Below are 14,392 nucleotides of genomic sequence, written 5' to 3' on the forward strand. Positions count from 1 at the left end.
GGAAGGCCAAACCTGGTTACTCCATGGTTGGGAGACCACCAGGAACAACAGGTTGGGAAGTTGAACAAGGTATTGCAGAAGAAGGCCGTGAGATTCTGTATTGTAGCTAAGGAATGTACCTGGGGCTTGAGCCTCCAGATGTGGATAGTAGCGAGCGAGAGAATTCCCATGCATGGAGAAATGAACTGGCCCCAGTAGCAGGGACCAAACAAGGGCAGATTGAGTTGCTCCAGACGCAGAGACATTTGATAAATACATCTGCCCTGGTTCAGTACACTACACAGCTTCTTCTCTTCAGTACTTGAGATTGCTTGCAAAAGGTTGACATCAATTAAGAGGAAGAAGAACTTGTGGGCTTTGAGGAGCAGTTTGACCCAAGACTCCCTGTTGAAGCATTGCTACTTCCAGACACCAGACAACGGTCTGACTGTTTGCCAAAATTTTAAGAAGTATTAGTACCGCTTTATAAAACCCTAGTGAGGCCACGCTTGGAATACTGCAGCCAATTTTGGTCACCATATCACAAAAAAGATGGTGAGAGTTTGGAAAAAAAAAATCAGAGAAGAGAAACTAAGATGATCCAAGGCCCGGAGGCTAAAACATACGTACGAAGAACGGCTGTGGGACTTGGGTTTGGCTAGTCTAAAGAAAAGAAGGAATAGGGGAGACATGACAGCAATGTTTCAGTATCTGAGGGGCTGCCACAAGGTGGAGGGGTGCAGGATGTTCACCAAAGCACCAGAAGGAAGGGCTAGAAACTGATCAAGGAGAGAAGTAACCTGGAATTAAGAACAAACTTCCTGACAGTGAGGACAATCAACCAGTGGAACTGCTTGCCACCAGAAATTGTGGGCGCTCCATCACTGGAGGTTTTCAAGAAGAAACTGGACAGTCACCTATCTGAAATGGTATGGAGTCTCCTGCTTCAGCAGGGGGCTGGACTAGAAGACCTTCAACGTCCCTTCCAGCTCTATTCTATTCTATTCTATTCTATTCTATTCTATTCTATTCTATTCTATTCCATTCCATTCCATTCTATTCTATTCTATTCTATTCATTAATCTATTCTATTCTAAACTGATCCAGGAGAGAAGCAACCTGGTATTAAGAACAAACTTCCTGACAGTGAGGACAATCAACCAGTGGAACTGCTTGCCACCAGAAATTGTGGGCGCTCCATCAGTGGAGGTTTTCAAGAAGAGACTAAATAGTCACCTGTCTGAAATGGTATAGAGTCTTCCAGACCTGGAATACTGCAGCCAATTTTGGTCACCATATCACAAAAAAGATGCTGAGAGTTTGGGAAAAAAAAATCAGAGAAGAGAAACTAAGATGATCCAAGGCTCGGAGACTGAAACATATGAAGAACAGCTGTGGGACTTGGGTTTGTCTAGTCTAAAGAAAAGAAGGAATAGAGGAGACATGATAACAGTGTTCCAGTATCTGAGAAACTGCCACAAAGACGAGGGGGGTCACGTTATCCACCAAAGCACCAGAGGGAGGGACGAGAAGCAAACTGATCAAAGACGGAAACTGATCAAAGAGAGAAGCAACCCGCTACAAAGAGGGGTGAAACCCCCTCCCTCAATTGCTGTAGTGTGGACCCCTGGGTTGAGAAGACCACGGCATTCATTCGGACACCCTCCAATCCTGCTGACCTCTGACATTCCTGCTCTGCAAGAGGTCCTCGGCCAATCCTTGGTCAACAGCTGTAACATTTCCAGCTGGCTGTTGAGACGCTGCCAAGGAGAGACAGGTTTCCCAGGCAATTATGAAGGCTGAGTGATGGATAGCAGACCAAGAAGAGACAACCCTATCTCTTGGAGGCTTCCAGAATGAGAAGAGAACGGCCAAGGAGGACAGGAGGGTCAGAAAGAAACCGCCATTGGAAGGAAGGCTGTGCCAGATCTGTGAGAAATCCCATTTTTGTGATCTTTTTCATAGAATAGAATAGGGCAGGGGCAGGCCACCTCGGCTTTTTTATGACTCGTGGACTTCAACTCCCAGAATTCCTGAGCCAGCATGGGGGAATTATGGCCCCTTCATGATGTGTGGACTTCAACTCCCAGAATTCCTGAGCCAGCCATGCTGAGGGGAAGGGGGAGGTTTCCAAGCTGAGCCATGCTGGCTCAGGAATTCTGGGAGTTGAAGTCCCCTGGGATAGATAGATAGATAGATAGATAGATAGATAGATAGATAGATAGATAGATAGATAGATAGACAGACAGACAGACAGACAGAAAGACAGACAGACAGACAGACCGACCTAGATCAGGGGTAGGCAGCCTCAGCTTTTTTTATGACTCGTGGACTTCAACTCCCAGAATTCCTGAGCCAGCCATGCTGAGGGGAAAGGGAGAGGTTTCCAAGCTGAGCCATGCTGGCTCAGGAATTCTGGGAGTTGAAGTCCCCTGGGATAGATAGATAGATAGATAGATAGATAGATAGATAGATAGATAGATAGATAGATAGATAGACAGACAGACAGACAGACAGACAGATAGACAGACAGACAGACAGACCGACCTAGATCAGGGGTAGGCAGCCTCAGCTTTTTTTATGACTCGTGGACTTCAACTCCCAGAATTCCTGAGCCAGCCATGCTGAGGGGAAAGGGAGAGGTTTCCAAGCTGAGCCATGCTGGCTCAGGAATTCTGGGAGTTGAAGTCCACCAGTCATAAAGTGACCTAGGCCTAGCCCAGAGGTAGGCAACCTTGGCTCTTTTATGACTGGTGGACTTCAACTCCCAGAATTCCTGAGCCAGGCACGCTGAGGGGAAAGGGAGAGGTTTCCAAGTTGAGCCATGCCTGCTTAGGAATTCTGGGAGTTAAAGTCCATGAGTCATAAAAGGGCCAAGGTTGCCTACCCCTGACCTAGATGATAGATAGATAGATAGATAGATAGATAGATAGATAGATAGATAGATAGATAGATAGATAGATTAGTAATAGTAATAGTAATAGTAGTAAAGTTGGAAGGGACCTTGGAGGTCATCTAGTCCAACCCCCTGCTCGGGCAGGAAACCCTACACCATTTCATCCTTCTCTTCATTAATTCCAGCAACTGTTCCTTATATGTTTTAGCCTCCAGTCCTCTAATCATCTTTGTTGCTCTTCTCTGCACTCTTTCTAGAGTCTCAACATCTTTTTTACATCATGGCGACCAAAACTGGATGCAGGATTCTAAGTGTAGCCATTGTAAAGTGGTATTAAATGGGGGAGGGTGGATTTAAGGAGGCAAATCTCCCAGTAATTTCCACTTTGGGGTGGAACTCTGGGAGGTAAAAATCCCAATGTCTGGAGGACCACAGATTTGGAAAGGCGAGGAATATAGAAACATCAGTCATACTAGATGTAGTAGGTGTTGAGTATCTTCATTTTACAAGGTAAGGGTCTCATGCTTATAGGGAAAAGTGAGTGAGGGTTGATATAGGTCAGGGGTCTTCAAACTTGGCCCTTGTGGACTTCAACTCCCAGAATTCCTCAGCCAGCGTGCCTGGCTGAGGAATTCTGGGAGTTGAAGTCCAAAGTAGGTGTCTTCAAACTTGGCCCTTTTATGACTTGTGGATGTCAACTCCCAGAATTCCTCAGCCAGGCATGCTGGCTGAAGAATTCTGGGAGTTGACATCCACAAGTCATACAAGGGCCAAATTTGAAGACCCCTGATATAGGTTAATAAAAATGCAACAAATCACATATGCACCACGATTGCATGTGTTGGAGTCAATGCATGGAGCGTGGACGTGAGATTAGAATAGCATTCAACGGTTCTAATTAAATGTTTAGTCCGTTAATTTATTAATAAATTAGTTGACTAATTCACTCATACTAAATTCACCACTGTTCACTAATCCACCAACAGATTGATTTATTAATAAATTAGTTCACCAATGAACTGTTCAAAGAGATTCAATGATTAAGCCGTGAAAGGAATTGCCTTTGGAAGTTGGTAGTGCCCCATTACTGGAGGATTTTAAGAAGAGGCTGCACAACCATTTATCAGAAATAATATAAGCCTTCTGTAAGAGCAGCGGGTTGGACTAGAAGACCTCTTAAAGCCCCTTCCGTCTCAGTTACTTATTTCAGCCTAAACAGCTTTACGATAGGTGAACTTCCATTCCCAAAGCTGGCTGGGGAATTCTGGAAGTTGAAGTCCATCCATCTTAAAAGTTGCCAAGGCTGAAAAACATTGGATTAAAAGATGCAGTTGAGTTCATTCTCTCCTTTCCTTCCAATTATTTGACTATCTTTCCAGGAATATTTGACGTTCACGAGGAACTCACCAAGAATCAAACACAATGGCCACTGACACCTCTCCAACTTCATTTCCCGGCACTCGCCGACAAAAGAGATTGTCTTCTTTCACAGATCAGTTACAGCCCACGCCAACTCTGCCATCCTAGAAATGTGAGCCAGGAGGCTTTGTAAATTGAATTTATTCTACACAGTCTCCAGCAAAAATCCACTTTAAAGACTTCCCTGAGTCTTTACTGAGTCAGTAATTAAGCTTCTCTGTCTCCGTTTCAGATTTGTGTGTGTGTGTGTCCACAATAGTGCAGGCTTAGCGCCAAATTCTTTAGGACACGGAGAAGCAGCCAAAGGAGCTTGGAGTGATTTGTTTATTTAGGTATTCACACTGGGGAATAGAATATAAATTTGACTGAACTTTGACTGAATGTGCAACCTAACAAATGGCTGTCTACCTTTCCTCTGTCGAAGTAGTTTTCCAACTGTGCACTGACGGTGTTACCTAGTTTGGTAATGAAACATCTGCAAGAAAACCACCAAGCTCAGAGAGCACCAAGCACACCAGAGGAATCCTCCTCCTCCTCCTCCTCCTCCTCTTCTTGCAAACAGCACTCCCTTCTAGCACTGATGATGTTACCTAGTTTGGTAATGAGACGTCTGCAAGAAAACCACCAAGCTCAGAGAGCACCAAGGACACCAGAGGAATAATCCTCCTCCTCCTCCTCCTCCTCCTCCTCCTCCTCCTCCTCCTCCTCCTCCTCCTCCTCCTCCTCCTCCTCCTCCTCCTCCTCCTCTTCTTGCAAACAGCACTCCCTTCTAGCACTGATGATGTTACCTAGTTTGGTAATGAGACATCTGCAAGAAAACCACCAAGCTCAGAGAGCACCAAGGACACCAGAGGAATAATCCTCCTCCTCCTCCTCCTCCTCCTCCTCCTCCTCCTCCTCCTCCTCCTCCTCCTCCTCCTCCTCCTCCTCCTCCTCCTCCTCCTCCTCTCTTGCAAACAGCACTCCCTTCTAGCACTGATGATGTTACCTAGTTTGGTAATGAGACGTCTGCAAGAAAACCACCAAGCTCAGAGAGCACCAAGGAACCACAGTCGTCGTCGTCGTCCTCCTCCTCCTCCTCCTCCTCCTCCTCCTCCTCCTCCTCCTCCTCCTCCTCCTCCTCCTCCTCCTCCTCCTCCTCCTCTTGCAAACAGCACTCCCTTCTAGCACTGATGATGTTACTTAATTTGGTAATGAGACGTCTGCAAGAAAACCACCAAACTCAGAGAGCACCAAGGTCACCAAAGGAGTCCTCCTCCTCCTCCTCCTCCTCCCTGCAACCCCCCCTCCCTTCTAGCACTGATGAAGTTACCTGGTTGGGTCCTACATCATTTGCAAGAAAGCCACCAAGCTTAGACAACATCAAGCACCACAAAGTCCTCTCCCCTGCCCCCCCCCCGTGTGAAAAACAGTCACAAGTCACTTTTTCCAGTACTGTTGCAACTTCAAATGGTCACAAGAAACTACAAACGGATGTAAGTCGAGGACTACGTGTAAACTGCGGTTCGTAGCAGACAGCTGGAAATCCTTTTCGCAAACACGGAATTGTCCGCAAATCAAATTTCAATAGCATACCATGACTTTCAATAGCATATCACGACTTTCAAAAAAAAAACAAAAAACCTTCCAACTTTTGCTAGCACAATATGCCACCTTGCTGATGCTCATCCTCAGTTTCTGGAGAAGAATAATTCACTAATTGCCTTTCTCTGATGGTATCCAGTCACAGACAAGGATTATACCGTAGTGAAATGCCAGTCTTATTTGTGTGTATAATAAATTGGGGAGATATAAAGTCTTCCCATGAGAAAAGAAGGACTAGGGGGGAACATGTAGCTGTATTCCAGTATTTGAGGGGCTGCCACAAAGAAGAAGGGGGGTCAACTTATTTTCCAGAGCACCAGAAGCCCAGATAAGAAACAATGGATGGAAACTCATCAAGGAGAGAAGCAACCTGGCATTAAGGAGAAACTTCCTGACAGTGAGGACAATTCACCAGTGGAACAGCTGGCCACCAGAAGTTATAGGTGCTTCATCACTAGAGGCTTTTAAGACGAGATTGGACAGCTCCTTGTCTCAAATGGTATAGGGCAGTGGTTCTCAACCTGTGGGTCGGGACCCCATTTGGGGTCGAACGACCATTTCACAGGGGTCGCCAAACAACGCAGTCCGCCATTTTTTCCCCCTTTTCCTTAGCTGTGCTACTCCCTTTTATTCTCTTGGCTTTTGAAAGCCAATAGAATAGACTCTCTTGAATAGAGTCTAATTCTATTGGCTTTCAAAAGCCAATAGGAATTGTCCAGGCTTTCTCTGCCCTGCTGAGCCCGCCAAAAGTCCCATTCTGCAAACGGTGCTGCACCAGTTGAGTAGTCCTCGACTTACGACCAGTTGAGTAGACTTATGACCGGTTGGGGGTCGCGGCATTAAAAAGGTTGAGAACCACTGGTATAGGGTCTCCTGCCTGAGCAGGGGGTTAGACTAGAAGACCTCCAAGGCCCCTTCCAGTTCTATTCCGATTGATTACCTGGTGTATTTAAAGAACTTGTTAGTCATTCTACTACATAAACATAACTTTACGAGAAACCCAATATAATAATAAAAAACCATAAGAAGGACTCCTAAAAATAGAAACCAAGAAAAGCAGGACACACTGATGTACATGTGACTCTCCAGATTTCAAGAAAAATATCATTTCTACCGTCAGCTCAACAGGACTCTTTAAAAGTGGAGGTTCCAGGAAGCGGATCTAAATCGTCCACCACAAATCTATGATTCTTTCTCAAGAAACCATTATGGTTCTTCTCCCAGGCCCGACTACCGTCCATTACCCCGTTGCTGTCCACACTGGCCTTCCTCTTAAAACTCATTGCAATCTTTCCAATGATTTGTCACTTGAAGTTCTTTTGGCCTCAAATTCCGGGAATTGAATTAACAGAATACAGAATAAGTTTGCTAGCATAGATGCATAGAATAACAGAGTTGGAAGGGACCGTGGAGGTCATCTAGTCCAACCCCCTGCTCAGACAGGAAACCCTATACCGTTTCAGACAAAGGTCTGTCCAATCTCTTCTTAAAAACCTCCAGTGTTGGAGCACTCACATCTTTTGGAGGCAAGTCATTAATTGTTCTAACTATCTGGAAATTTCTCCTTAGTTCTAGGTTGATTCTCTCCTTGGTTAATTTTCTTGTTTTGCCTTCAGGTGCTTTGGAGAATAGGTTGACCCTCTCTTCTTTGGACCATAAGAAAGGCTGAGTGCCAAAGAATGGAGGCCTTTGAACTATGGTGCTGGAGAAGACTCCTGCGAGTCCCTGGACTGCAAGTCGTTCAAACCGGTCAGTCCTAGAGGAGATCAACCCCGACTGCTCTTGAGAAGGCCAGATCCTGAAGTTGAAACTCAAGTACTTTGGTCACCTAATGAGAAGGAAAGACTCCCTGGAGAAGGGCCTAATGCTGGAAAAGATGGAGGGCAAGAGAAGAAGGGGACAACAGAGAATGAGGTGGCTGGATGGAGTCACTGAAGCAGTAGGCGTGAGCTTCAAGGGACTCCAGAAGATGGTAGAGGATAGGAAGGCCTGGAGGAACGTTGTCCATGGGGTCGCGATGGGTCAGACACGACTTTGCAACTAACAACAACTCTTCTTTGTGACAGACTCTCAAGTATTGGAAGGCTGCTATCATGTCGCCCCTCGTCCCTCTCTTTGTTAAACTAGACCAGGGGTGTCAAACTCAATTTCATTGAGGGCCGCATCAGCATTGCGGTTGCCCTCGGGGGGCCGGGGTGTGTGGCCAGGTTGGGTGTGGCCTACTGGGTGAGTGTGGACAGAGTGGGTGTGGCCTATTGGGTGGGCATGGCCAGCTCTACATCATTTGCGTCAAGGGTGCCTGTGGGGGCCTGGGCAGGAGTGGGACAGATCTGAGGGTCTCTGGCAGAAGGGGGTGGGACCGGGGCAAGTGCCAAGGCATGGTCCACTGGAGGAGACTCACTGCCTGCTGAAACCCCTCCCCCGGAGCCCATCAAGCCGGATAGGTGAAGTAGGCGAGGGCCATTTGCTGGCCACTTCCAGGCGATGGTGCATTTCTTCATTCCCCACAAAGGGTGACCCCTCCCCAGCATGCACCCAGGGGGCGGGGGTGACGCGGCAGGGGCTGGTTCCTTGCTGTTTCTGGACGGTGTTTCAGCATAGATGGCCACCACAAAATTGTACATTGGCTCCCAGCTGGCCCAGGGGCCGTTCCCTCACTGTTTCCAGGATGGCTTCACGGGCCACATGAAACCACTTTGCGAGCTGCATCCGACCCCCAGGCCTTGTGTTTGACATGTCTGGTCTAGTTTAACGAAGAGAAGGACGAGGGGGGACAGCATAGCAGTGTTCCAATATCTCAGGGGCTGCCACAAAGAAGAGGAAGTCAAGCTATTTTCCAAAGCGCCTGAAGGCAGGACAAGAAGCAACGGGTGGAAACTAATCAAGGAAAGAAGCAACCTAGAACTAAGGAGAAACTTCCTGGCAGTTAGAACAATTAACCAGCGGAACAACCTGCCACCAGAAGCAGTGAATGCTCCAACACTGGAAGTTTTTAAGAAGAGACTGGACAGCCGTTTGTCTGAAATGGTATAGGGTTTCTTGCCTGAGCAGGGGGTTGGACTAGATGACATCCAAGGTCCCTTCCAACTTTACTATTATTACTATTATTATTATTATTATTATTATAGATCATTGCACAATCAGCCAGATGTTCAGACTGGATTTGGCATTTTGTCTACCTATCGAGTCCTTACCAAGGATCTGGGATAGATTGATGTGGATGTTTGATGGTATTACAGATCTCATCACAGGATGGAAGCAGTTCCTAGTAAGGTCGCCTTTTGCAATTGACTAATTGCGAATTTGTGTTCAAGTGGTGCTCCAGTTGTTTTGGGATTGCACCCAAGGCGCCTATGACTATTGGTACTACCCTTGCTTGCTTTTGCCACAGTCTTTCTATTTCTATTTGTAGGTCTTTGTATTTGTCCTTGTTGTTATTATTATTGTTATTATTTATGACAGTTGCAGAATCCCGAGATCATAGGACCCCTTTTGGGGACAAGCAAAGTCAACGGGCAAACCAGACTCACTTCACAAGCGTGTGACTCATTTAACAGCTGCTGTGAATCACTTAACCTCGGTGTCAGGAAAGGTCGTAAAATGGGGGCAACACTCCTTTGAACAAAGGTCTCCCTTAGCAACAGAAATCTGGGGCTCAGGTTGTGCTCGTAAGTTGAGGGCTACCTGTGCTCTCTTTACCCATTCTCTGTTTTCTCTACGCAGAGCGTGACCACCCAATCCTGCAGGCCAATGAGAACAGGAGTTATATAAAAACCCAGCTCATCCTTTTTGGCAGGTAAGGCATTCATGCCTGGATAAAGCAGGAGCTTTGGCTTTGTCCATCTGGCTGACCACACTGGGGCTCTGATTGCACAACTGCCCTCTTCCCTGGAACATGCATGTCTTGATCTGTGTGGGGAGGGACTCCTGCCAGACCTTTATCTTGCTAACTCACGGTCAGCTAGAAACCGGAGGCTGAATTTATGCATTTTGGATAGGAAACCTGCAGATTGTAAGGCAGGGGGGCACCCCCGTCAGCAGCACCTCACCCAGAGTGGCCGATGGCTTTTAGGTAAATGCATGCAAATAGATATTCTGTTCTGGTCACCGTGAAACACACACACAAAAAAAAGATGGTGAGATTCTAGAAAGAGTACAGAGAAGAGTAAGAAAAATGTTTAGAGGGCTGGAGGTGAGAAGATCTGAAGAAGACAAGAAGCAACGGATGGAAACGAATTGAGGAGAGAAGCAACCTAGAACTAAGGAGAAACTTCCTGACAGTCAGAACAATTAACCAGTGGAACAATTTGCCTTCAGAGGTTGTGGTGGTCCATTATTGGAGGTTTTTAAGAAAAGACTGGACAACCATCTGTCTGAAATGGTACAAAGTCTCCTGCTTGAGCAGGGGGTTGAACTAGAAGACCTGCAAGTTCCCTTCTATTCTATTCTATTCTATTCTATTCTATTCTATTCTATTCTATTCTATTCTATTCTATTCTATTCTTCCATTCCACTCCACTCCATCTATTCTATTCTATTCTATTCTATTCTATTCTATTCTATTCTATTCTATTCTATTCTATTCTATTCTATTCTATTCCATTCCATTCCATTCCATTCCATTCCATTCTATTCTTCCATTCCACTCCACTTCATCTATTCTATTCTATTCTATTCTATTCTATTCTATTCTATTCTATTCTATTCTATTCTATTCTATTCTATTCTATTCTATTCTATTCTATTCTATTCCATTCCATTCCATTCTATTTTCTATTCTATTCTATTATTCTGTTCTATATTCTGTATTCTGTTTCAAGGGACATCCACACATATTTAGCTGATAACATGGTCCTGCATGCATTCTTCAAAATTGGAATGAATACACAGACTGGGACAAATGAAAAAATGCAGACAATCTTCTGCAGGAGTTGGAAGAATCTCTCTGTGTCTGTGTGTGTGTGTGGGGGGGGGTGATGAAGGGAGGGTGGAAAGGGAAGGGATTAAGGCCAACTGCTCCAGGATCACATCTTTAATGTTACCAGTTTGTACAGAGGAGACAATATGTGATCGGACGTTGATTTGGCAACGGGTCCTTGAAATGAAGCTCTGTTTCTCTTTCATCTGCAGAGGTGGTCCATGGATGGTCCAACTGGTGGGGAGCTGAGATAAGGCACCTGACCTCTCAGACAGCAGAGATTAAAAAAAAAAGTCTATATGGGGGGCCATAACTGCCTTCCCCTTTTATGTGCATTGTTCCTGCAATGGACATCAGGCAATCACCTTGACTTTTTTGTCCCTAACCCCTCAGTAGTCACTCCTGTCAACCGGAATGTCTACAACTCCTCCACATCTAGGAGATATGGAGATTTAGATATCTCCATGTCTCGATGTCCATATCCCATATCTATATCATAGACTAGGTATGTCTACTTTACTAAAGGGAAGGACCAGGGGTGACATGATAACAGTTTGCCAATATTTGAGGGGCTGCCCCAAAGAAGAGGAGGTCAACCTCTTCTCCAAAGCACCCAAAGGCTGGACAAGAAGCAACGGATGAAAGCTTATCAAGGAAAGAAGCAACCTAGAACTAAGGAGAAACTTCCTGGCAGTAAGAGTGTGCCTCCAGAATAATAGAATAAGAGAACAATAGAGTTGGAATGGACCTTGAAGACAAAGAAGAGGGGCTCAACCTCTTCTCCAAAGCACCCGAAGGCTGGACAAGAAGCAACAGAGGGAAACTAATCAAGGAGAGAAGCAACCTAGAACTAAGGAGGAATTTCCTGACAGTAAGAACTTCCCTCCAGAATAATAGAATAAGAGAATAATAGAGTTGGAAGGGACCTTGATGACAAAGAAGAGGGGGTCAACCTCTTCTCCAAAGCACCCAAAGGCTGGACAAGAAGCAACGGAGGGAAACTAATCAAGAAGAGAAGCAACCTGGAATTAAGGAGAATTCTAGACTTCCTTAATTCTAGAATGCCACTCCCTACCATCCAGTCAGAGCTGAAGAAACTTCTTGGATGAGAAGTGAAAGGTCTTCAAAGAAAAACAAGAAAGTCCAGTTGCCTCTTGAAAAAGGCACCTTTGGGACAACCATGACCTGGATGACCAAGAATCCCCATCGACAAATTATGGAGAAACTTCCTAATACTTAGAAATAACCAGTGGAACGACTTGCCTCCAGACGTTGTGGCTGCTCCATCCCCTGAGACTTTCAAAAAAGAGATTGGACCACAGTTTATCTGAAATGGTATCGGGTCTCCTGCTTGAGCAGAGGGTTGGACTAAGAAAACTCCAACATCCCTTCCCTCTCTTTTATTCTGTAATTCTTTAATTTCTCTCTTGATCGACCCCTTCTCCATTCAATATTTCCAAGTCCCGGATGTTTTTTAAACTCATAATTTCTAGACAAGCATGTTACATCTCCGTTTCTTGCTCACGTCTGCAATTTGTGGTCCTCAATATCCCGGAGGAATAAATTAGGCTTTGGTTTAGTACTCAACCATCTTGATAGCCTAAGACCCAGGAGATGCAGACTTAGCACAGGCAACATCCACGCAGGCATGTTTTCAACTCAAGACATTGAGTTTTAACCACATTCCGGAAATGGAGCCCCTTTCACCCTATAATATATCCTCTTTCCTCTCCTTCAACCATCTCCTAGATTCCAGTTTTACCCTGCAGAATTTTTGAATTGAGTTTTGAATTTTTGTGTTTCCCACGAAGGCTGAGCAACTTTGCCATCCTCTTGCAATGCAAACTGAAGCGACAACGCTGTTCTCTGGATTTGCAAAGAGGCGATTGACAGGAAAGCTACTGGCAGCGCAGCTAGAGCCTCAGGAATTAGGGCTCAGAGGATGCTAATTTGTGCCCTTTGCATTTTTTTCTCAGCTTTCCCTCCATGGATACATTTCCACGGGCTTTCTGGTTTTGCCTCAATCTTTTCAGTCCACTGCACATTAAAAAAGACATTCAACAGGTGCCCCGCAGTCTTGACTACATCCCAAATTCAGATGCCTTCTTACAACTTGCTGGATCTCATGTACAACATGATGAAAAGCTGGAGAGAGTCTTTCTTTCTTTCTTTCTTTCTTTCTTTCTTTCTTTCTTTCTTTCTTTCTTTCTTTCTTCTTTCTTTCCTTCCTTCCCTCCTTCCTTCCCCTTCCTTCCTTCCTTTCCTTTCTCCTTCCTTCCTTCCTTCCTTCCTTCCCTTTCTCCTTCCTTCCTTCCTTCCTTCCTTTCTCTCTCTCTCCTTCCTTCCTTCCTTCCTTTCTCTCTCTCTTCTTCCTTCCTTCCTTCCTTCCTTCCTTCCTTCCCTTTCTCCTTCCTTCCTTTCTCTCTCTCCCTTCCTTCCTTTCTCTCTCTCTTCTTCCTTCCTTCCTTCCTTCCTTCCTTCCTTCCTTCCTTCCTTCCTTCCTTCCTTCCTTCCTTCCTTCCTTCCTTCCCCCCTCTCTTTCTTTTTCTTCTCTCTCTCTCTCTCTCTCTCTCTCTCTCTCTCTCTCTCTCTCTCTCTCCCTCCCTCCCTCCCTCTCTTTTTTACACTGGGGTCCAGTCCCCCTTCTGCCCATGCCACTTCCCCTCACCCTCAAAGTCCTTACCTGTCTATTCCACTGGGCTGAAGAAGCTTCCAGGCAGATTCTCCTTCCAGATTGGAGATATGCAACCAGCAGTTCTTGTAACTCCAGAGGGCTAAATCAATCTTTGAGCCGGGAAGCTTTGGGGTTTACTTTGAGATTGACGTCAGAGTTCTTTTTCCAGCATCCAAAAACGTTTTGGCAAAAGGCAGGAAGGGAAGTAGACTCCTGCCCTGCCTTAGAACCGGCCTTACAACTGGGAAATTATCAGGGCTGTCAGAGTGTGTCTCCAGTAAACAGCCGATGTAATGGCCCATTTATATCTGCCCTGATTTATTGATTGCACCTCTTTGGCTCTTCAGTGGGGGAATTAAGGCCGAAGAGTTTATTAGGGCTAGGCTGACTTTTACAAGGATGAATTTAACAAGGAAATCATCGTGTAGCTTTTCGGAACATTTTGTAAACTGTTTCAGAAAAACAATCTGGCCCACGACATAGGCCACAACAGCCCAGCCGTGCTCCATCTGAAGGATTTATGCCTTGTTTCTTGGAGAAAAGTTAAAGCAAGTGCGTCTTTTTTTAGCTTAGGGGGAAAAAAAAAAGGATTTCTCAGAAGGAACATAGTAAAACTTATAAAATTAGACTGGAGGGAGAAAGGAAGGAAGGAAGGAAGGAAGGAAGGAAGGAAGGAAGGAAGGAAGGAAGGAAGGAAAAGAAAGGAAGGAAAAGAAAGAAAGGAAGGAAGAAAGGAAGGAAGGAAGGAAGGAAGGAAGGAAGGAAGGAAGGAAGGAAGGAAGGAAGGAAGGAAGGAAGGAAGGAAGGAAGGGTCAGAAATAAGTCTTCATCCTGGTTCATCCAAGCCGGGAATAAATAAACAACATGGCGACTGTTTTGGGAAGAAGGTTACAGTTTATTGAAGAAGCAGAAAGATAGTCCT

The 14,392-nt window shown here is 45.4% G+C and overlaps 1 protein-coding gene across 2 annotated transcripts in view; it reads right to left on the bottom strand.

Moving 5' to 3' along the window:
• LOC120318772 (G-protein coupled receptor 20-like) overlaps positions 1–13,692 on the bottom strand; it is a 33,258-nt gene extending 19,566 nt beyond the window's left edge. For both annotated transcript variants that reach the window (XM_039366831.1, XM_039366830.1), the window contains exon 1: positions 13,480–13,692. The gene's annotated coding sequence lies outside the window, so the exon portion shown is untranslated. The remainder of the gene's footprint in view (positions 1–13,479) is intronic.
• Positions 13,693–14,392: the final 700 nt, after the last annotated feature.

Source organism: Crotalus tigris, unplaced genomic scaffold (assembly GCF_016545835.1).
Source record: "Crotalus tigris isolate CLP2741 ecotype Arizona unplaced genomic scaffold, ASM1654583v1 scf7180000020425.245734, whole genome shotgun sequence".
Lineage (NCBI taxonomy): Eukaryota > Metazoa > Chordata > Lepidosauria > Squamata > Viperidae > Crotalus > Crotalus tigris.